We start from the raw sequence: 22,558 nt of genomic DNA on the forward strand, positions 1-22,558 counted from the left end.
TAGACAGTATACCCATTCACGACGCTAGATGGCGCCAGATATCATTGAAGCGATGTTCTGTCATGACAGATCTCAGCTACTGTCATTACTTTATTGCGATGTTTTTCCTTATTCAAATTTGTTTCAAGACTACAGTTACAGTTAGACTTCACTTTGATGGTTAATATATTTATTGCAATTTTGTTGTTTTATCACAAAGATTGGCTTCTGCTTTTTGAAATGTAAATAAACCATTCATTTCTGAATGTGATTGCACTTTAGTTTACATATTTAAATGTTCAGATATTTAGATTTAAATGAGGCAAAATAACATGCTTTTTCTCTCAAATATATTGTGTTAATTATTTGTTTCGGATGTGCTGTAATTATTTTCTGTTTAAAATTAAATTGGTGTTCAAAAAGTCTTTTTTTCAAACTTGAGTCTTGAAAAAGAGAGGGTCGTCTTATAATCAGGGCAGTCTTATATTCGGGCCAATACGGTATATTTTTTTGTGTTCAATGTATTTATTCAGATTTAGCATTGGAAAGAGATATATTTATAAGACACCCCCCCTCCCAAATTGTAATAAAAAAAAAAAAAATATATATATATATATATATATATATACATAAATAAATGTTTTTTAAGCACTTCAAATGTATTATTATATAAGTTTTAAACATGTTACTGTCCTAGTGAATTATATTGAAACAATAAAGTACTGTCGTAGAAAAATACTTGGCTTTATTAAATGCTTCTGTTACCTCCCTTGCCTGCGACTCTTGGAGTGACATGTGGAAATTACAAACTGCTCAGGATTACTTTTAACATGTGGCGTTTATCGCCGAGAACACAACACGTCCGGCTGCCTCGAACGTCGTCACATACACATTCACACCAGCGCGCGGTTCCTTATCCCTCTGCCCACGCATGCGCACACGGAGCCTGTCTGTTCCAAGGCAGCACTTGCAACACTTCATTGAGTGAGTATAGACCCTACCCACCGACGTCACAAAATCACGTGATCGCTGTATTGTTCCGCCCCCTTGTCCGTCATTTTGTGTCTGTATTATCAATGGTCTCAATTGATCGAGCAATTTATAATGCATTTCATGGAAGACCCGGTGCTTTCGGATGCCGTAAACTCACTGGATGCGTTGCATAAAAGGCGTTATGTGGAAAATCTTCAGTTTATCCATTCGCCAGATCCATATTTGATGCCTAAATCGATGTTTTTCAACCAGCTGTCTTCGCCGTATTTGCCCGACATCTGCTAGCGACCCTGATATTTACAACTATCTTGTCCACACAAAATCAGCCTATTCTCACGAAAGTTTGAAAAACTTTATGAGCTTGGAGGCTTATAAATACTTCGTTGCTGGTTGGGTGAAACAGGTCCTCGTCCACGAAAATTCGGCAGGAATCTATCTTGTGCTTGGATAGGTGAGTTACGAAATTTTCAATTCAAAATCTTTTGTTCTTGCTAACATCCACTGTCAAGTCTAATGTATTTCATGTCATTTGTCAATGGAGGTAGGGCTTTTAATGTTTATATGGTTTAGCGATAGCACTCTCACTACATACATACGTGTATGTCGTCGGCGATTAGCCTAGCAATGATCTTAATTGTGGTTGTCAGCTCAAAACCCTCTAAATATATATTAAATGCATCTTACCAGATATAAAATGACTACTACATAATCTGTGGTAATCGTTTGGAGCCCAGTTTTCTCGTCGAATTGCAGCAGCCCATCTCGCTCTCTCCTCTCCGGGTCTCTCGGAATCCGGTAGTACTTCAAGTCTCTCCGTCTATCTTCTCTGTTATTGCAACCGACCGCCACACACGCCTTCACCATTTTGATTATTAATGTTAACGAGCAGAAAAACACGCCGTAAATAGGAGGAATGTATGTAGCTATAACAGGTAAAGACGATGTGCTGACGGACAATTGGGCGGCACCAGTCAGGAGGGCGGAGTTGTGACGTCACGTGGGTAGGGTCTATACTCAAAACTCTCACTTACACACAATGAGTTGGCACAGCAACTGTTCAACAAGTTAAACGATGATTGACGCATGTGGCGCTCTTGAAGCTCGTGACTTTGGCAAGATCAAACACGAACATCTTTCAACATTGTTAACTTTAATAAGGAACTCCAGTGCTGTGCTGCAGTGCCTGACAAACAAAAAGAAGGAGGGAGGGAGCGAGAGTGAGATTGTGCGATCGGCTCAGTACAGCTCATCTGTATATATATTTTTTTTAATTGAAAAAAAAATCCACGATGGACTGAGGGCACGAAGTTTCAATCACGAAGTAACGAGGGATCTCTGTACTGTTATACAAATTATTATATCAATCTTGGAATACTCAAAATTAGTCAAATTGTGATATAATGAAAAAAATAAATGAATAAGTTAATGACAAATTCTTATCTAGTCTTATTGTTTAACTGTTTGACCTAAGGGTTTAAAAATATTTTTTTCCCCTATAATTTCTTTACATGTTATTTCCTTGATTTGTATATGTATTTTTTTATTTAAAAAAAAAAAAAAAAAAACAACTATTGAAATGTAAAATTATTATCACCACCTTAATCCCTCATAAATACCTTAATCCCTCATAAATAGTCCAAATTATTTAAATTATTTTTGAAAAACATTTTTAAAATTATTTGGATGAAAAATAGACTAAATTACATCTTTATATGTAGTATTCCTGTTTAGAAAAAAATCTTGTTATATATATTTTTTTCTGTAATTCTGACTTTACACATGCGATTTCCTTGGGATTTAATATTCATTTCTTGATATTCAAAATTAAAAACATGTAAAACTATTATTATGATCATATTAATTATTCTTAAAGTAGTTCAAATTATTCAAATAAAATGTAAAAAACATTTTATGTAGTCTCTATTCTACCACTAGACTACTGCAATTTGGTTTTTATGACTTTTAATCTCCTAATTGTACAACATTTTCAATATAAAATTCAACTGAAAATTCTACCTTGTTGCGTCATTTATCTTCTATCTTTTTTTTTCACAGTCTACCGGCAGGCGTGAGTGACGGGTCGCAAATCACACTCCGATGGGATAATATCCGGGATGATGTGAAAATAATGTGTATAAATCGAAAACAGCCGGATGGGCAAAGTTTTGATAAACAGTCTTTCGAAAGAAGGTCAAATAGACCGAATCTGATTTAGGAAGTGGGGAAAAATGGGGTTGTGGATTCGGGGCGTGGTTATGCCAGATGAAGATGGCGGAGACAAACGCGCACCATATGGCGGAGGGCCGCGACTGTACCTGCGCCGGCGCTTGCTTGTTTTATTTATTAGCCGTGCCACATTCATTTCATGCCTGCGTTCCTCCACCTGCATCTTTACTCGCTGATAATGAATTTTCTCTCAGCCCACGTGAGGACAAAGAATCAATCAATACAAGAGATTAACAAGTGATTAAGTCCATATTTGACTTTTATTCAAGTTGAAACTTTTGATTCGGCACATACTTGACTTTTTGATCCTACTATAATCTTTGCAGATATTCCTGGTTGGAATACAAATGTAGAAATTGCAGAAACCAATCATATCAACGATATTTTCATAGCATCTCCAGTGACACTCGAAGTTCTTATCCTCCATTCTTAAGTGAATCACAAATGGACAACTAAAAGATTCATGTTTGGACTTCGGGTCATTAAAGAATAATCTAGAGGGACGAACTTCATAATGAAATCTAATATTCATGAAATGGATTTTCGCACCTTTTTGTTGATATATTCGCTCCGTGCTAGCGGAGTGTGGGGATTTCAGGGTCGCCTGCTTCATTATGCTGTATACGTTGAAAAGTGGAGATTCTTCCTGAATGAGCAACATGGATTTATCGTGAAATGTTGAATCATGGACAAATATATAAATTGTTTAGTACGGGTAGTCCCCGGGTTATGAACGAGTTCCGTTCCTAGGCTGGCGATGTAACATGAATTTCCACGTAAGTCGGAATTAACCCTTTAAATACCTCTAAATACAAAATGACTGTCCAAAAACATGTATTAAACGTCGTATTAATAGATCAGATAAAAAATAAGATATTGTGAGATACATTGTGTTAAATGCCATTATATTTAATGTAGGGCTGTCAAAATTATCGCGTTAACGGGCGGTAATTATTTTTAAAAATTAATCACGTTAAAATATTTGACGCAATTAACGCACATGCCCCGCTCCAATATTAAAATGACAGCACAGTGAAATGTGTACTTGTTGTGTTTGTCGGAATGTTGTCGCCCTCTGCTGGCGCTTGGGTGCGACTGATTTTATAGGCTTCAGCACCCATGAGCATTTTGTAAGTAATTATTGGCATCAACAATGGTGGGCTACTAGTTTATTTTTTGATTGAAAATTTTACAAATTTTATTAAAACAAAAACATTAAGAGGGGTTTTAATATAGAATTTCTATAACTTGTACTAACATTGATCTTTTAAGAACTACAAGTCTTTCTATCCATGGATCGCTTTAACAGAATGTTAATAATGGTAATGCCATCTTGCTGATTTATTGTTATAATAAACAAATACAGTGCTTATGTACCGTATGTTGAATGTATATATCCATCTTGTGTCTCATCTTTCCATTCCAACAATAATTTACAGAAAATATGGCATATTTTATAGATGGTTTGAATTGCTATTGAATCTAATGTGGTAAAACAATAAAATTGCAATAACTGCATTAACCATCAGAGTTAAGTCTAACTGTAATCTTGAAACGAATCTGAATAAGGGAAAAACATTGCAATAAAATAATGCAAACTGGTTAAACTTGAGAGTGGCTGAGATCTGTCATGACAGAACATCGCTTCAATGATATCTGGCGCCATCTAGCGTTGTGAATGGGGAGAGTAGCTGAGATCTGTCATGACAGAACATCGCTTCAATAATATCTGGCGCCATCTAGTGTCGTGAATGGGTATAATGTCTGGACCGCAAATATAAGACGACCCCCTCTTTTTCATTCTTATTTCAATGCACAAAAAACTGTCTTATATTCGGGCCAATACGGTATTTGTACTGTATTTTTAAATTGTTTTTAGATAGAAATTAAATACAATCAAAATCAACAAAATAACTTCCAAAATCACTTTATTTTATTCATTTTTATTTTCATAGTATTTATATTAGTGCCCTGAAAAGGATAAATTATGGGCTTACATTAACGTATTAAATTTATTAACTGTCCTGAAATCAAATCCAATCATGGCAGACTTTATTGGCTAAAGAATAAATATTGTCATGAAATCAGTGTTTTATACCCGCCAATCATTTGTACACCGCCACCTTTCGAATTGCCCCTATGAATAGTTTTGAACTGTAAACGAATGTCGACAAACCATAAACCCAAAACACTTCTAATGTCAATTCAAACCACCTATGGCATGTTGTACGTGTTTTTGTATGGATTTCCAATGAAAAAGCAAAACATTCTTTGGGGAGTTTACCTTTAACATACTAAGCTGCAGTCCCATAGGATTTGCAAGAGTCTTATGGGCTATGGCAGCTCCGCTGTTGTCGAAACCAACTGACTTTCCAAGCTAATGTAACTAAAGCGCTCAAACACGCGTGTTATATGACGTCAGGATGGAGGCGAGATGCCGTGTGACCATTTAGTGCCCCGATCAATAACTAATCTTGAGGTCAGTGCTTTTGCTTTACGGCTGCTCTGGTGTTATTTCTTGAAATGAAGTCCTGCAGTCGATCACGTGACACTTATTGGATTTTTTTCTAGCTCGTGTTTTTTCCTTTGATGCAGACCTTTTAGTGCTATTTTGCCTAGTTTTAAAGGTGAACGAGTCGTAGACACTGCTATCGAATTTTAACCAAGTAGGAGGGAATGTGGTGCGTTTTGAATTGGAATACTGCACCACTATTTGAAAATGCAGCCTCCATAAACAGTTTAGCAACCTGCATTGTGGTAGACACATCTGGCATGATTTGACCCACAAAAGGAGATTCAGGAAACTGTGCCCGAAAAAGGCTATATAAGTTTTGGATGATTTTTGCCATTTCCACAGGTAATTTGAGATTTTGTGCAATTACTACAAATGGGTGCGAATTACATTGGGTGAGAAAGGTAAAACTGCCAAATAATTGTATTTTTGTCTTTGTTTTCAAGCTCAAAATGATTATTTGGCAAATTTTTAATTTGGATTGATTGAAATGAAATTTAGGCTAATTTATTGGCAAATTATACCACATTTGTGTTCATTTTACTATTTGGGTGAGTAAGGTAAAATGCCAAACCATTGCAGTTGAGGCTTTGTTGTCAGGCTGAAAAAGATTTTTTGGCAAATCGTTGATTTGAATTTCTTGGACTAAAATTTAGGCTGTTTTTGTGCCATTACTACCAAATTTTTGTTATATAGTTTATACTATTCGGGTGAGTAAGGTACAGTGGGGCAAATATGTATTTAGTCAACCACCAATTGTGCAAGTTCTACTTAAAAAGATTTGAGAGGCCTGTAATTGTCAACATGGGTAAACCTCCACCATGAGAGACCGAATGTGGAAACCCCCCCCCCCAGAAAATCACATTGTTTGATTTTTAAAGAATCTATTTCTAAATTAGAGTGGAAAGTAAGTATTTGGTCACCTACAAACAAGCAAGATTTCTGGCTGTCAAAGAGGTCTAACCTCTTCTAACAAGGTCTAACGAGGCTCCACTCGTTACCTGTATTAATGGCACCTGTTTTAACTTATTATCGGTATAAAAGACCCCTGTCCACAACTCAGTCAGTCACACTCCAAATTCCACTATGGCCAAGACCAAGGAGCTGTCGAAGGATACCAGAGACAAAATTGTAGACCTGCACCAGGCTGGGAAGACTGAATCTGCAATAGGTAAAACGCTTGGTGTAAAGAAATCAATTGTGGGAGCAATTATTAGAAAATGGAAGACATAGTGTACAAGACCATTGATAATCTCCCTCGATCAGGGGCTCCATTCAAAATCTCACCCCGTGGCGTCAAAATGATATCAAGAATGGTGAGCAAAAATCCCAGAACCACACAGGGGGACCTAGTGAATGACGTACAGAGAGCTGGGACCACAGTAACAAAGGCTACTATCAGTAACACAACGCACCGCCAGGGACTCAAATCCTGCACTGCCAGACGTGTCCCCCTGCTGAAGCCAGTACACATCCAAGCCCGTCTGCGGTCCGCTAGAGAGCACTTGGATGATCCAGAAGAGGACTGGGAGAATGTGTTATGGTCAGATGAAACCAAAATAGGACGTTTTGTTAGAAACACAGGTTCTTGTGTTTGGAGGAGAAAGAATACTGAATTGCATCTGAAGAACACCATACCCACTGTGAAGCATGGGGGTGGAAACATCATGCTTTGGGGCTGTTTTTCTGCAAAGGGACCAGAACGACGGATCTGTGTAAAGGAAAGAATGAATGGGGCCATGTATCGAGTGATTTTGAGGGAAAAATTCCTTCCATCAGCAAGGACATTGAAGATGAGACGTGGCTGGGTCTTTCAGCATGACAATGATCCCAAACACACAGCCAGGGCAACAAAGGAGTGGCTTCGTTAGAAGCAATTCAAGGTCCTGGAGTGGTCTAGCCAGTCTCCAGATCTCAACCCCATAGAAAATCTGTGGAGGGAGTTGAAAGTCCGTGTTGCCCAACGACAGCCCCAAAACATCACTGCTCTAAAGGAGATTTGCAGGGAGGAATGGGCCAAAGTACTAGCAACAGTGTGTGAAAAGCTTGTGAAGAGTTACAGGAAATGTTTGGCCTCTGTTATTGCCAACAAGGGTACAAGTATTGAGATGAACTTTTGGTATTGACCAAATACTTATTTTCCACCATGATTTGCAAATAAATTCTTTAAGTGGGAGAACTTGCACAATTAGTTGTTGACTAAATACTTATTTGCCCCACTGTATGTATATATGACCTTTTTTGATGACTACGACCGCTCCAAAATTTCTCCCCTCATTTAGCAACACTAAGTTTTGGAGGACTCGCCACAAAATAGTCTCAAGAAAGTCATCTGAAGTCAACATTCTTGGGTGAAGTGGGTTTGACCATTTCACATAGCCTCAAAAGATGGATTTGTCGATGTTGATCTTATCACACTAGACAGCTAGATAACACTAAATAATTAATTTGTATTTTCATGTGTGCATACGACCATAGGATAACACTAATTACCAAGCCAACTGATTGAAATCAAGGGCTTTTGTTTGTATTAGAAAACAAAAAGCAAATACCTTGAAATGTTAAACACACGAGGGACGTGCGTAGGAGGAACGTACAAACAGCCTCGAATCTGTGTGATGAAAAAATGTTCCGGTAAAATAAACACCGGCTGCAATCTGTAATCAAGTTTCACATCAATTTTTTCCCCCATCATAACCCAGACACTTTTTGTCAGCGTTTGACGTTCGCCTCCTTCACTGCGATAACCTGCCGACGCGGCGATCATCAATAGTGATAATCAGTGCAATCTCTTCCCCCTGCTGTCACTGCTAATTCCCAGTGTCGCGCGCATGCAAAAATATGTGTGTGTTTACATATTGATATATTCCAGCCAAGCAGGGGGGTAATCCTTTTTTTCACTGCCTTTGATTTTCTTCACGGTTTCCTTTTTACATAATCTGCAACACACTACAGTACAAATTTACAATTTAAAAACAAAACAAAAAACCTATTTTAGGCTTGTATAGCCTCTTCAGATAAGATGACTGTAATAGAGACTAAAAAAAAAAATAGATATATTTGATATATGGCGGTAAAAAACACAGACCAGACTGAAAAGCAGTTTCTGCTCTTGCACTCCTTTTTAAACGAAAATGCTGTATTTTAAGCCAAAACAACTGTTGTTTGTTAGAACTATATGTCTAAATGCTGCCATAGCAGATTCATGGTGCATTAAGCCCCCGAACTATTTTTAATCTGTCCACTTTACCCTGGAAACTCCCGTTTACAGACGTCGTGCAACCGCTTTTGTTTCAACCCATCCATAAAACGATAATAATTATATTTCTTATTCAAAATGTCTGTCATTTTTAGCTTAGAATCATTAATTAATGTCTAATATTTTGTTTAAAAAAAAAATCGACGGAAAAAATTATTCAATCGCATATTTAAAAATTTTAAACAAATGATGTCACAATGAAAAAAATGATGTATGTAAAAAACTCACGGATATCTACCTGACAACTATCGCTCAATTGTACTTTTTTTGTTTACTGTCGCATTTACCCCAATATTTAAGATGATAGATATTCGATCCAAATAAAGACAAATTGAAAAAAAAAAAGTTTAATAGGATAAATATTATGGTTGTCAAATTTATCGCGTTAACGGGCGGTAATTAATCTTTTTCAATTAATCACGTTAAAAGATTTAACGCAATTAACGCATGCGCGGCACGACCCACTCACGCATTGCCGCAAACAGCCTCCAATGGCGCAGTTTTACTTATAAACAGAGCTAAGAGGCAGCGTCAAGTGAGTGGTGTTGACACAAGCATTCATTTGGGCCGTGCTTTTAATTGGCAAAAGCGTCAACATCTCCCCCACAAATACTATAAGTATTGTGGGAAGCAACGTGGGGAAGAACGACTGGAATTGAGCTTTTTCTTAACACCATGTATTGCACCCAACGCAGAGAAGCTATAGCATTTGCAGCCACCACACACAGTCATAGTTGCACCACTTCCCATCATGCATTTGGGCAGAACAGTTAATTCGCTACAGTATTATGGACTGAAAGCTCAGCAAATACACTAGATAGCAATATTTAGTCACAACATACAAACTCACATTTATCCTTTAAGAATTACAAGTCTTTCTATCCGTGGATCCCTTTCACAGAATGAATGTTAATAATGTTAATGCCATCTTTTGGATTTATTGTTATATAAAACAAATAAAGTACTTATGTACAGTATGTTGAATGTATATATCCGTCTTGTCTTATCTTTCCATTTCAACAATAATTTACAGCAAAATATGTCATTTTTAGAGATGGTTTGAATTGCGATTAATTACGATTAATTAATTTTTAAGCTGTGATTAACTCAATTAAAAATTTTAATCATTTGACAGGCCTAGTAAATATGTGAAAAAGAAAATCTCGACCACTCATTGATGTCGGCAATTTCTGAATCGCGACCCTTGTTATATTACCATGTTTCACCCTTAAAATCCCCCCAAAATCCAGCTGTGGTCATTCACAGCTGTGTCTTGACACTGTGATACATGCTACATAGAGTTTTTGGATCGAAACAAGGTAAGTACGCGATATTATCTCGTTAAAGTCATGGCGTCTGTAATTCTGCTCTCGCGTGCTCTCGCCTCCAGATAGGGTTTTGCTGTTTAAAAAACATTTTTAAAAAAACATTAAAAAAAAAAAAAAATCCCTCCTGTTCAAAATTATTCTTCCCCCAGAAAATTGAGATTTTAAGCATCACACATGCATATCGGACATTTTTTTAAATTTGGCCAAATTAGGGGTCTCAGAGCGGAACTTCAAGTCACCTGAGTGTTTTCCGCCATATACAAGTCATATTTTGGATTCAAAGTTCTTGGGAAAAAAAAAGCCTTCACTTCTCTGCTTTTCTGCTACATTATCATCACTAATAGATTGATTAGCTCATCTTAAACATCGTTATTTTTTTAAGTACATGATTTATTTGATATTTATAACATTTAGCATAATTACAATAACGATGTTGAAGGTAACCGGTAGGGTTGCCAACAGTCCCGGATTGCGCGGGACATCCTGAATCATATTCATAAGAGTTTTAAAATATTAAAACAAATGTTCCCTCAGTTACAAGAGGAAGGAAGGGCACCCCCCACCCCTAACCGGGGAGCGGGGAGATAGGAGAAAAATTGCATTTTAGGGTGTACTCGAGGATGATTTTGTATTTTCAAAGGATATTTTTAAACATTATTTTCTTTATTACTTCTTTATTTTTAAATTCTGGTCTCGGAACAATTAAATTTATACAGACACTGCTATAGTATTTTGTACATGGATTATTTTAAAATTGAGAAAAAATTAAGGGAAAAAAAATCGTGGGATAGTTGTCTGATAATGACTTTTTAACCGATACCGATATTGTCCAACTCCAAAAAGCCCATGTCAATATATGCGGTTATGGACTTAACATATTTTGGCTAATTCATGATTTTATAATTCATTATTTTTCAATCATTTAAAGTGATCCCTTGTTTTTAGCGGTTAATGGGGACCAGAACTCGCCACGATAAGTGAAAAACTGCGAAGTAGCCCCTCTCATTTTTTTCCCTGTGTGTTCAATGTATTTATTCAGATTTATCATTAGAAACGGATACATATGACATTTTTACTTTTTTTCTCAAAGTATAATTAAAAAAACTTTTGTGTGTATAAATATATATTTTAATAATTGGTTTTCAAGCACTCCAAATGTAATAATTTTGATAAGTTTTAAACATGTTACTGTCCAACCGAATTATTTTTAAACAAGAAAAGTAGAAAAACGCTTGTCTTTATTAAATGCTTCATTGAGTGAGTCCACTCAGATCCGCTCAATCTGATCATATACACAAAATGAGTTGTCACAGCAACTGTTTAACAAGTTAAACGATGTTGACGCATGCAGTACTTTGAAGTCTCGGGGGCAGTTTACATGGCGACTCTGCGACACGACGCAATGACTATGTTGTGGAGTGGCTTGGTGTTCATATGGTGTCAGCGAAGACGCAAACCTTGGAATTCTGCCTCCAAAGTGGAAGAATTCGATTGCGGGAGCTTGTGGGGGGCTTGCTCCGCATGCATATCGAAAGCTCCCGCGACGCGGGACCACGCCGTTAACGTCAGCACTCGTACACGTCACATTGGGTGTGCGCAGCGGTGCTACTAAACATTAAAAACAGCAAATATGGCGGAATGTCGCCTTTAATTTACTTTTTTTTTTTTTTTTTTAAATAACATTTTTAACTTAAATAGGTTGAATGTTTCCATTTTTGTGGCTTTTTGAACAAAAGAAAACGCCATTGCTTGGAGTGGGCGGGCATGTTGTCTTCTGGGCTGAGGAGGTCAAAGTGCATCATTCGCTGTCGCCTTGTAAATCTGCACACCCCCCTAGGGCCTGGCATGAATACTACATCGTTTTCATGCGGAATTGCAACATTGTTCGAATGGAGACGGAACCATATAATGCAAACTTGACATTTTTCATCTTCTCGGAGAGTCACCATGTAAACGGCCCCTCGGTTTTCCAGCGTCTCTGTCAATCATCGTTAACTTTCATAATCAAATCCAGTATACTGCCTGACCATCAAAGAGCAGGGAGAGGGAGGGAAGCAGGTGGGTGGGAGAGTGAGACTATGCGATCGGCTCGGGACCAGGGGTGAAAGTGGGCCAGAACGGTCAGTTCCAGTATAAGATTCAGGACCGGAATCCTGTTCCAATAGATGGTGCTTTGATTCCGAAAATATGACGGCAACTGTCAAAACACTATGTAAAAAAAATAAAAATAAATAAATGCTAAGCTGCCACACATGCATTTCATCTCAAAGAAGAAAACGTTCTACCAACATCAGATTTACATACACAAGAGTTAACAGCAAGCATAATAAAATGCTTGTGTAGCGTAATCCGTTAACACCAATATTTATTATTCATTTTATTCCACGGACGGCATGGAGGTTTCCTCAGCTGCTGCAGTTATCTGAGTCTGATGATGATGAGTCACGTCAATGTGCGAATGCATGCAGCAAAGCAAAATGCCTGGACTCATTTATCCGTTCAGTTGGCTGACATACTGAGATGTGATCAGCAGAGATAGTTAGCTCTGATTGGCTCAAATGTGCATGTTTTCTGGAACACCAGAAAAAAAAAGGTTGTTGAATTGATGCAACCAAAAAAGGGCAATGCAACATAAAATGGATCAAATCTTTAAAAGCAAGGAAAGAGCTGAGGAGGCTTATTTATCATATTTAGTTTAATTTGCTCTGATGGGGAGGTTCAAAACGTCTTAGCTGTCAATGTGCACTTTGGACTTATATTTGTTCATTTAGTATGTTAGGCTACTTATTCATTCCCTTATGATTTAGAAAAGTCAATGTTTGCGCCATCTTCAAAATATATTCCATTTAACTCTGCAAAATATAAGTCATTTGTACTTATTTTTCTGAATGTATGTTACTTATATCTTAATTATTGAAAATAAATAAAAGTAAACGTTTGCATTAACTTCAGTTGTATTATACATCCTATGTTCATAAGTAGTTAAAATTGAGATTTGGCATTTAGTATGTGAGGAAATGAGGGAAAATAAAAAAATTAGGAGATGGAGGTTGGGGTTATTGCTGTTTTTGTTAACTTTTATTTTGCAAATCATTGAAAAAATACAATTTTGAATGAAAATCAGTTTTTGTACGTGTTATAGAAATAACTGTGCTAAAACAGTTTTCTTTGCATTTCAGTAGTTTAAGAGGGTTGACCCCCCTCCCCCCCAAAAAAGAAAATTAAAAAAAAGAAAGAAAGAAAGAAAAAAATAATAAATTTCTTGCTCTGTGGCGACCTTCACGTCGGGGAGTTCCGGCAAGAAATGCTAGCCACTTTCACCCCTTCTCGGTACAGCTCACCTGTATTTATTTATTAATTGCGCCCTTCGTCCATTGCAGATTTTTTCTCAAAGTTTGAAGAAGCGAGGGATCACTGTATTGTTCAATTATTTTTTTCACCATGAATGCAAATGATCTGCTCACATAACAAATCCCAAGTATCTTAGTTTAGAGACATCTAATAGTCAGTAAGCATAATTGCTGTGCTAAGCTATGACCAGCCCTTGCAAAAAGGCAGAAGGCTTCTACATTCACTTTGAAGGCAACATGCATATTGGCTCAAAACTGATTATGAAAAACCAATGTCAGTGTTAATAATAATGGTAATAATAATAATACATTTTATTTGAAGGTGCCTTTCTGGCACTCGAGGTCGCCGTACAATCATTTAAAAAACAATTAGACAAAGACTTAAAACAGTAAAAAAAAATTAGGTATAGAACGTTCAAAACAATAAAATACTAATCTATGAAAATAATTAGCAAAACAGTAAAACACAAAGAAATCACGGATTATTATGGATATGCGAGTCTGAACAGGTGAGTTTTGAGTTTCGATTGAAAAAGGGGGAGTGAGTCTGTGTTCCTGAGGTCGGGTGGTAGTGCGGCTGAATGCTTTGCTCTCCATGTTTATATTATCCAATATCATTTTAAAATGCTTTTATTGGCTGATGTTATCGGATAGCCGATAATATCGGACAACAATATTCTCCAATTCTAAAAATGACCCTTACTCAGTTTGAGTTTTACAGATTTTGTAAGAGACTAAGCCTGCATTTATCTAGGTTAGTTTTCAGGATTTGGAAAGGCAAAACAACAACAACAACAACAACAAAGAAACATTTCTGGAGCAGATAAAATTGGCCTTTTGATTTTTTTTTTTGATGGATGATTCAAAGTACTTGGCTTTAACCAGAGCTTTCATTTGTAGGGGTTAGTTTTTTGGGGTGAGAAAACATTTTCTTTGGAGATACAAATGTAGTTTGGCTTGATTTTAAATGGATACAAATGACTCTGTGGGTAGTTCCACAGGTTTATCCAGTGCTTGCATTTGTCTTGGTTAGTTCCAAGCTTTTGGACGGGAATTAAGAAAAATAAAACCATGGGAGACGAAAAGGTGTGTAACTTATACTGTTGGGCTCTCATTTAACTGATTGTACTGTAAAGACGGCTTGAATTGGCGTCAATCAATGAAAGTTTAATGCGATGCTATAAAGCAGTTTTTTTCAACCACTGTTCCGTGGCAGACTACTGTGCCGTGGCGTCGTGTCTAGTGTGCTAAGGAAAATAGTCCACTTTCATCTAAATTATTTTAAAAATGTTTTTTGAAAATGAAACTGCAGAATATGCCACGTTTGTGCTGTTGAACTTTCGGTAATCATGCAATACTCTTCCCTATCAGTAGGTTTCAATAAGTAGCTAATTACTTTGTTTTGTGGCGCTTAAAAGGTAAGGCTGGCATTGGAGCTAGCGGCTAGCTAGCGAAACTATAACGGTTACATCGATCGAAATTTTTTTTTAAAAGAAATGTATTGTGAAATGATTCAAATATGACAAAGACTAATAAGTCCGAAACACTTAAAAACAACACTGCAATACAACAAATCACACTGAATGAGTAAAAATATGATTATAAAATATGTGTTTCTTTGTGTTTGTTTATATAAATAGGCTACAGAAATTCATTTTTACATTTTTTTGCCGTTAGTGTGCAACAAGATTTTTTTTTTTAAATTAAAAATGTGTGCCTTGGCTCAAAAAAGGTTGAAAAACACTGCTATACACAGGGGGGCAAATAAGTATTTAGTCAACCACTTATTGTGCAAGTTCTCCCACTTGAAAATATTAGAGAGGCCTGTAATTGTCAACATGGGTAAACCTCAACCATGAGAGACAGAATGTGGAAAAAAAAAAAACAGAAAATCATGTTGTTTGATTTTTAAAGAATTTATTTGCAAATCATGGTGGAAAATAAGTATTTGGTCAATACCAAAAGTTCATCTCAATACTTTTTTATGTACCCTTTGTTGGCAATAACGGAGGCCAAACGTTTTCTGTAACTCTTCACAAGCTTTTCACACACTGTTGCTAGTACTTAGGCCCATTTCTCCCTGCAGATCTCCTCTAGAGCAGTGATGTTTTGGGGCTGTCGTTGGACAACACGGACTTTCAACTCCCTCCACAGATTTTCTATGGGGTTGAGATCTGGAGACTGGCTAGGCCACTCCAGGACCTTGAAATGCTTCTGACGAAGCCACTCCTTTGTTGCCCTGGCTGTGTGTTTGGGATCATTGTCATGCTGAAAGACCCAGCCTTCAATGTCCTTGGTAATGGAAGGAGATTTTCACTCAAAATCTCTCAATACATGTCCCCATTCATTCTTTCCTTAACACAGATCAGTCGTCCTGGTCCCTTTGCAGAAAAACAGCCCCAAAGCATGATGTTTCCACCCCCATGCTTCACAGTGGGTATGGTGTTCTTCGAATGCAATTCAGTATTCTTTCTCCTCTAAACATGAGAACCTGTGTAACTTTCTACCAAAAAGTTCTATTTTGGTTTCATCTGACCATAAGACATTCTCCCAGTCCTCTTCTGGATCATCCAAATGCTCTCTACCGAACCGCAGACGGGCCTGGACGTGTACTGGCTTCAGCAGGGGGACACATCTGGCAGTGCAGGATTTGAGTCCCTGGCGGTGCATTGTGTTACTGATAGTAGCCTTTGTTACCGTGGTCCCAGCTCTCTGTAGGTCATTCAATAGGTCCCCCCGTGTGGTTCTGGGATTTTTGCTCACTGTTCTTGTTAGCATTTTGACACCACGGGGTGAGATCTTGCATGGAGCCCCAGATCGAGGGAGATTATCAGTGGTCTTGTATGTCTTCCGTTTTCTAATAATTGCTCCCACAGTTGATTTCTTTACACCAAGCGAAGAATGAAGACGTTTGGCCTCCGTTAATGCCAACAAAGGGTACATAACAAAGTATTGAGATGAACTTTTGGTATTGACCAAATACTTATTTTCCACCATGATTTGCAAATAAATTATTTAAAAATCAAACAATATGTTTTTCTGTCTTTTTTTTCACATTCCTTCTCTCATGGTTGAGGTTTACCCATGTTGACAACTGTAGGCCTCTCTAATCTTTGCAAGTTGGAGAACTTGCACAATTGGTGGTTGACTAAGTACTTATTTGCCACACTGTAGAATTATAATCACCCCCCATTTTAATACCTTGCTTTTTTGCCCTAAAAAACACTGACAGGTCTACATGAGTTGTATTAAGTTTTAGAACTCAACAAAACCGAACCAAATTTCCCTCGGCGATGAAAAGAGTGCTCCTGTTGATTTTTGACAGATTCAAATAACTATTTGGACTTGGAGTCTGCATATATTAACTCTGCAAAAGGGAACACATCATCGCGAAATTCAACTGTGCGCTGACAGACAGCGTTAGACTTTTCTATAAATAATAATGTCCGGTGGGCAAGTGTAGCCTTGCTCGCACACACGGTGCAAGTTAGACCAACAGGAAAAATAAATCAGAGCGAGAATAAATTGCTCTGCCTGCTTGATCTTTTTCCGAGAAGCGGAATTGAATTAACAAAAAAAAGTGTTTTTTGATATCTGCTGAATAAAACCATCAGACTTCGCCAACATGTTTCGGTAGCCTGCCTCGACCGTCCCGTCATTCCGACCCTCTCGATTGGGATCCGAAAAGTCATTTTTGCTGTCAGGTAGTCGGTGCACGTCTGCCCCCCTTTCTCTCTGTGTTCACGCCTTTTTCTTTGACTCTCTCTCCTTTTTGCTTTCTCCTTTCGTCTTTATCCTTCACCGTCTGCTGCAGGCTCTGTGGAGAATTTGCCTGAATTACCTGTCATAGCGTCTGGTACGTGTAAATAAGGCAGCATACCATATCGCTTTTCCCGTCTTCTCGGCCTATCTCGTCTGACTTCAAACCAGCCCTCTCTACCTTTCCTTCATCCTCAATCCATCTCATCTTCTGCTCTGTTTTCTCTCCTCCTTGCCCTTAACCTCAATCTCTTAGCGTCCCTTTCTCTGGCAGCAGCACGGCAGGGGGAGGCTCTTTGTGCTTTCTCTTTAAGTTGGGAAATGAGTTTGTTGCTGACTCGGTTGGAGACGAAGCGCGCCGGGATAGAGGTCATTGACTACCTGTCATTTAGCTCGGGGGGCTTAGTGAATTAGAAATAGCAGGTGGGGAAAGTGTTCATGTCTGTGTGTGCGTCTAGTATCATGTTTGTTAGCCCTAAAGGGGGTGACCAACTAGAAACCAATACGTAGAGACAGGAGTGTAGCGGAGTGAGCAATAGGTACCTTCGGGTAATGCGGCAAAGTTCTCCACCAATCAGACGCAGGGTCTCGGGATGAATATTATTGGCTCATGCAGTTTGCGACGAGTGTACAGTGTTGCTTCGGTGCCTTATTAGCTCTGATTAACATGAACTTGAGATACGTGCTTCCAAAAAGGCTTACGGCTGTTGAACTCGGGGTTAGAGTATAACGGCGTTATTTTTTCAGTAGTGAGTAATGTAATTACTCTTCCCATCTTTGCAATGCGGTTACCATTACTGAGGATGTGAAGGAGCTCGTTACTAAAATTTGGTTGAATGATACGCGAGTTGTCTGAATATGTCAGCTTCCTGGTAGTGAACAAAGCGGGGGGAGAAGGGCTTAGTGAAGTCGTTGCAAACGCGATGATGAATGGCGAGGTGGCTGGGAGCGTTAGCTTAGCATTTGCGATCTCGTTAGCGTTAGCATTTAGCGTTTCCAGCGTTATCTCACTCTCGGGCAACTTTTTATTTTATTTTTATTTTTTAACATACAGTTCATGGCGTCCTAGTGGGTACAATTAATTGAAAATCATGTAGTATATTCCTGCTTAGTGTGCATTATCATCATCAAGTTGGCATTGTCCTTGTACATGCTACAGTATTATAATATATATATATATATATATATATACATATATATTTATATATATTAGGGCTGTCAAATGATTAAAATTTTTAATCGAGTTAATTACAGCTTAAAAATTAATTAATCGCAATTAATCGCAATTCAAAACATCTCTAAAATATGCCATATTTTTCTGTAAATTATTGTTGGAATGGAAAGATAAGACACACGACGGATATATACATACAACATACTGTACATAAGTACTGTATTTGTTTATTGTAACAATAAATCCACAAATGGCATTATTAACATTCTTTCTGAGTCATCCACGGATAGAAAGACTTGTAGTTCTTAAAAGATAATTGTTATAGTTACAAGTTATAGTAATTTTATATTAAAACTAGGGCTGTCAAAATTATCGCGTTAACGGGCGGTAATTAATTTTTTTAAATTAATCACGTTAAAATATTTGACGCAATTAACGCACTAGCCCCGCTCAGACAGATTTAAATGTCAGTATAGTGAAAGGCCAACTTGTCAATTGTGTTTTATGGAGTTTTTCCGCCCTCTGCTGGCGCTCGGGTGCGACTGCTTTTATTGGCTTCAGCATCCATTACCATTGTGTAAGTAGTTATTGACATCAACAATGGCGGGCTACTAGTTTATTTTTGGATTGAAAATTTTACAAATTTTATTAAAACGAAAACATTAAGAGGGGTTTTAATATAAAATTTCTATAACTATACTATACTATACTAATATTCATCTTTAACAACTACAAGTCTTTCTATCCATGGATCACTTTAACAGAATGTTAATAATGTTATTGCCATGTTGTTGATTTATTGTAAACAAATACAGTACTTGTGTACCGTATGTTGAATGTATATATCCATCTTGTCTTATCTTTCCATTCCAACAATAATATACAGAAAAATATGGCATATTTTATAGATGGTTTGAATTGCGATTAATTGCGATTAATTACGATTAATTAAGTTTTAAGCTGTAATTAACTCGATTAAAAATTTTAATCGTTTGACAGCCCGTTTAGCCAGTTTAAAACCCCCCTTCATGTTTTTGTTTGAATAAAATTTGTAAAATTTTTAAATCAAAAGTAGAGTTAATATAATAATAAGAATAAAAATAACAATAATAAAAATAAAGTGACCAAAGTCTAAGTTTTACGTGTATTTTGCATAGCTATTTTGATATGGAATGCCAGTTCATTTTGCATTGTTGTTTAACTGTGTGTCAGAATAGGGCCTCATTACTATAGACTGAAGTGTTTTTCTTTATGTGAACATTATTTTTTTGGAGAGATAGGAATATTATTTTTGTTGCGCTTATCTTACCCAAAATACAACAAAAGACACATAATTGCCACTAAAAGAAAGAAAACTTACTGAAATATGTGTGGATCACAAAGAGCAATTTGCATTGCATTGTGAATACAGCATGAACGTCTCACAACTACTAATTCTCCCACAGTTAGAAGAAATAACATGAATATGGAACGGCGCTGCCCCCAAGCGGCCGGTGGCGTTCTCTTCACTCTTAATGTCCATAAACGGCCTCATTGTAATCTGTGAGGCAATGTGCAAGCGGGTCATTTAGTGCATGCGTTAATTGCGTCAAATATTTTAACGTGATTAATTTAAAAAATTAACGCTCGTTAACGCGATAATTTTGACAGCCCTAATATATATATGTATATATATATACACATATATATATATATATATATATATATATATATATATATATATATATATATATACACATATATATGTATGTCTATGCATTCAGGTGACTTGAAGTTCTGCTCTGAGACCCCCAATTTGGCCCAGTTTCGAAATTGTCCTATATGCATGTGTGATACATCATTGGAAAGCCCCTCAAAAACCAAACCCCCACACCCTAACTCGAGGTGACAGCTTGAGAGAGCATAATTAAAGACACTTTATTATTTTATTTTCATGAGATATTATCCTCATACTTAGTACCTTGTTTCGATCCAAAAGCTCCGTGTAGCATGTCTCACCGAGTGTCAAGAAACAGCTGTGAATGGCCACAGCCGGACTTTTTGGGGATTTTATGTGTGAAACACTATAATATAACAGGGGTCGGAATGCAGAAATCGCAGACATCAAGGAGTGGTGGTGATTTTCTTTTTCAAATATTTACTCTTTTAAATGTTTTTTTTTTTTATTTTGTCAAATTTTGTTTGTTTAGATCGATTATCATCTAAAATATCAGGTAAAATTTGACAGTAACAAAAAATTATACACTTAAGCGATAGTTATGAGGTAAATATCAGTGACCTGTTTAATGACACTATTTTTTTCATTCTAACTTAATTTGTTTAAAAGTTTAAATTATGCGAGTGAATACCGGATTTTTCTGACTACAAGTCGCACCTGAGTATAAGTCGCACCAGCCATAAAATGCCCAACGAAGAGGAAAAAAACATATTGCCCCGGACTATAAGTCGCATTTTTGGGGGAATTGTACTTGATAAAATCCAACACATAGAACAGATATGTCATCTTGAAAGGCAATTTAATATAAAATTGCAATAGAGAACAACATGCTGAATAAATGTACAGTAATAAGTTACATGATGCATGAACAACGAAATGCGAATATACTGTCCTCACCAGGACGCTACGGCTCGGTCCTGGCTATACAGCGAGCTAAACTCCCAAATGACGATACTGGACGTCCGTATAATTTGCTGAATCAATTTCATCCTCGATACCAAACAGGTTCGCATCAACGAAATAAATGATAATTAGGTGCTATTACAGCAATGACACAAACGGTTAGCATGCGTTCGCTAGCATTAGCACATTGTTCAAACAACCACACAACTGGCTCTAAGTGTCCGATCGCGGGGGGAAAACACACAACAACAACAGAAAAGATGATACACACAGGCCTTGCCTCTGTAGAAATATTTTACAAGCATAAACAATGAACGTAGGTTCGCAGCCGTGTTTCTCTCTCGCTAACTCGCCCACTCACTCAGAGCTGCGTAGCTGTCAGTCTTCTTCTGGCGTGTGAGCGCTCTTCTTTGCGTAAACATGTACGAGTGCGTCCCCATGTGGGCGTGAAAGCGCCACAAACTCAAAGCATGAATTTCAATATAGAAAAAGTCAATCATACAATTGAACACACATTTCCAAAGGCAGAACGCAAACGTGGCCATAGCTATTAAGAGTTATTCAGATAAATATAGCTTAAAGAACATGCTAACAAGTTTACCAAACATCAGTGTCACTCCAAAACACCAAAATAACATGTGAAATGATATCAGAATGTGTTAATAATTTCACACATACAGTAAGTTGCTCCTGAGTATAAGTCGCACCCCCAGCCAAACTATGAAAAAAAACTGCGACTTATAGTCCGAAAAATACGGTAATTTTATAAAGTTGTTTTCTTTTTAAACCAAATATTAGACATCAATTAATGATTCTAAGCTGAAAATGATCGACATTTCAAATAATGAAGATGATTACTTACTTTCTTTTTATGGCTGGGTTGAAACAAAGCGGTTGCACGGGTATCATGAAGAACGGGAACTAGGTACTGTCAGAATGTCGGACGAGACTACGGCTTCGTAAAGCCAAAATCACGTAAGTCCGGTACGACATAACCCGGGGACTACCTGTATTACTATATTATCTGTGGGTCGTGGAGGAAAAAACCAGTCAGTCTGAAAAGATTAGGCGTTGAAGCACTTTGAAAAAAAAAAAGTATTTTGTCCAATTTTTTGTCCATCTGGTGTAGCTTTTAACCAAGACCCCACTGAAAAAGAATCAATACATACTCAAATGAAGACTCTCCTAAGGGGGCATTTTATTGCCAATAAATAGAGTGGCTGAAATCCTTGCTCATTTTATTCATACAACAGTGGCATCCATTCACATCCTTTTGCATTGATTCACGCCAACACAAATGGAAGTCGCTGTTATTGGCCCGCCCCATTCTAAAAGTCCAGCCGGCGGCCTCCTACTAG

At 37.3% G+C, this 22,558-nt stretch overlaps 1 protein-coding gene across 1 annotated transcript in view; it reads left to right on the plus strand.

The window, feature by feature from the left end:
* iglon5 (IgLON family member 5) overlaps positions 1-22,558 on the plus strand; it is a 424,128-nt gene that overhangs the window by 36,431 nt on the left and 365,139 nt on the right. The window lies entirely within an intron of this gene.

The sequence above is a fragment of the Corythoichthys intestinalis genome, chromosome 4 (assembly GCF_030265065.1).
Source record: "Corythoichthys intestinalis isolate RoL2023-P3 chromosome 4, ASM3026506v1, whole genome shotgun sequence".
NCBI lineage: Eukaryota > Metazoa > Chordata > Actinopteri > Syngnathiformes > Syngnathidae > Corythoichthys > Corythoichthys intestinalis.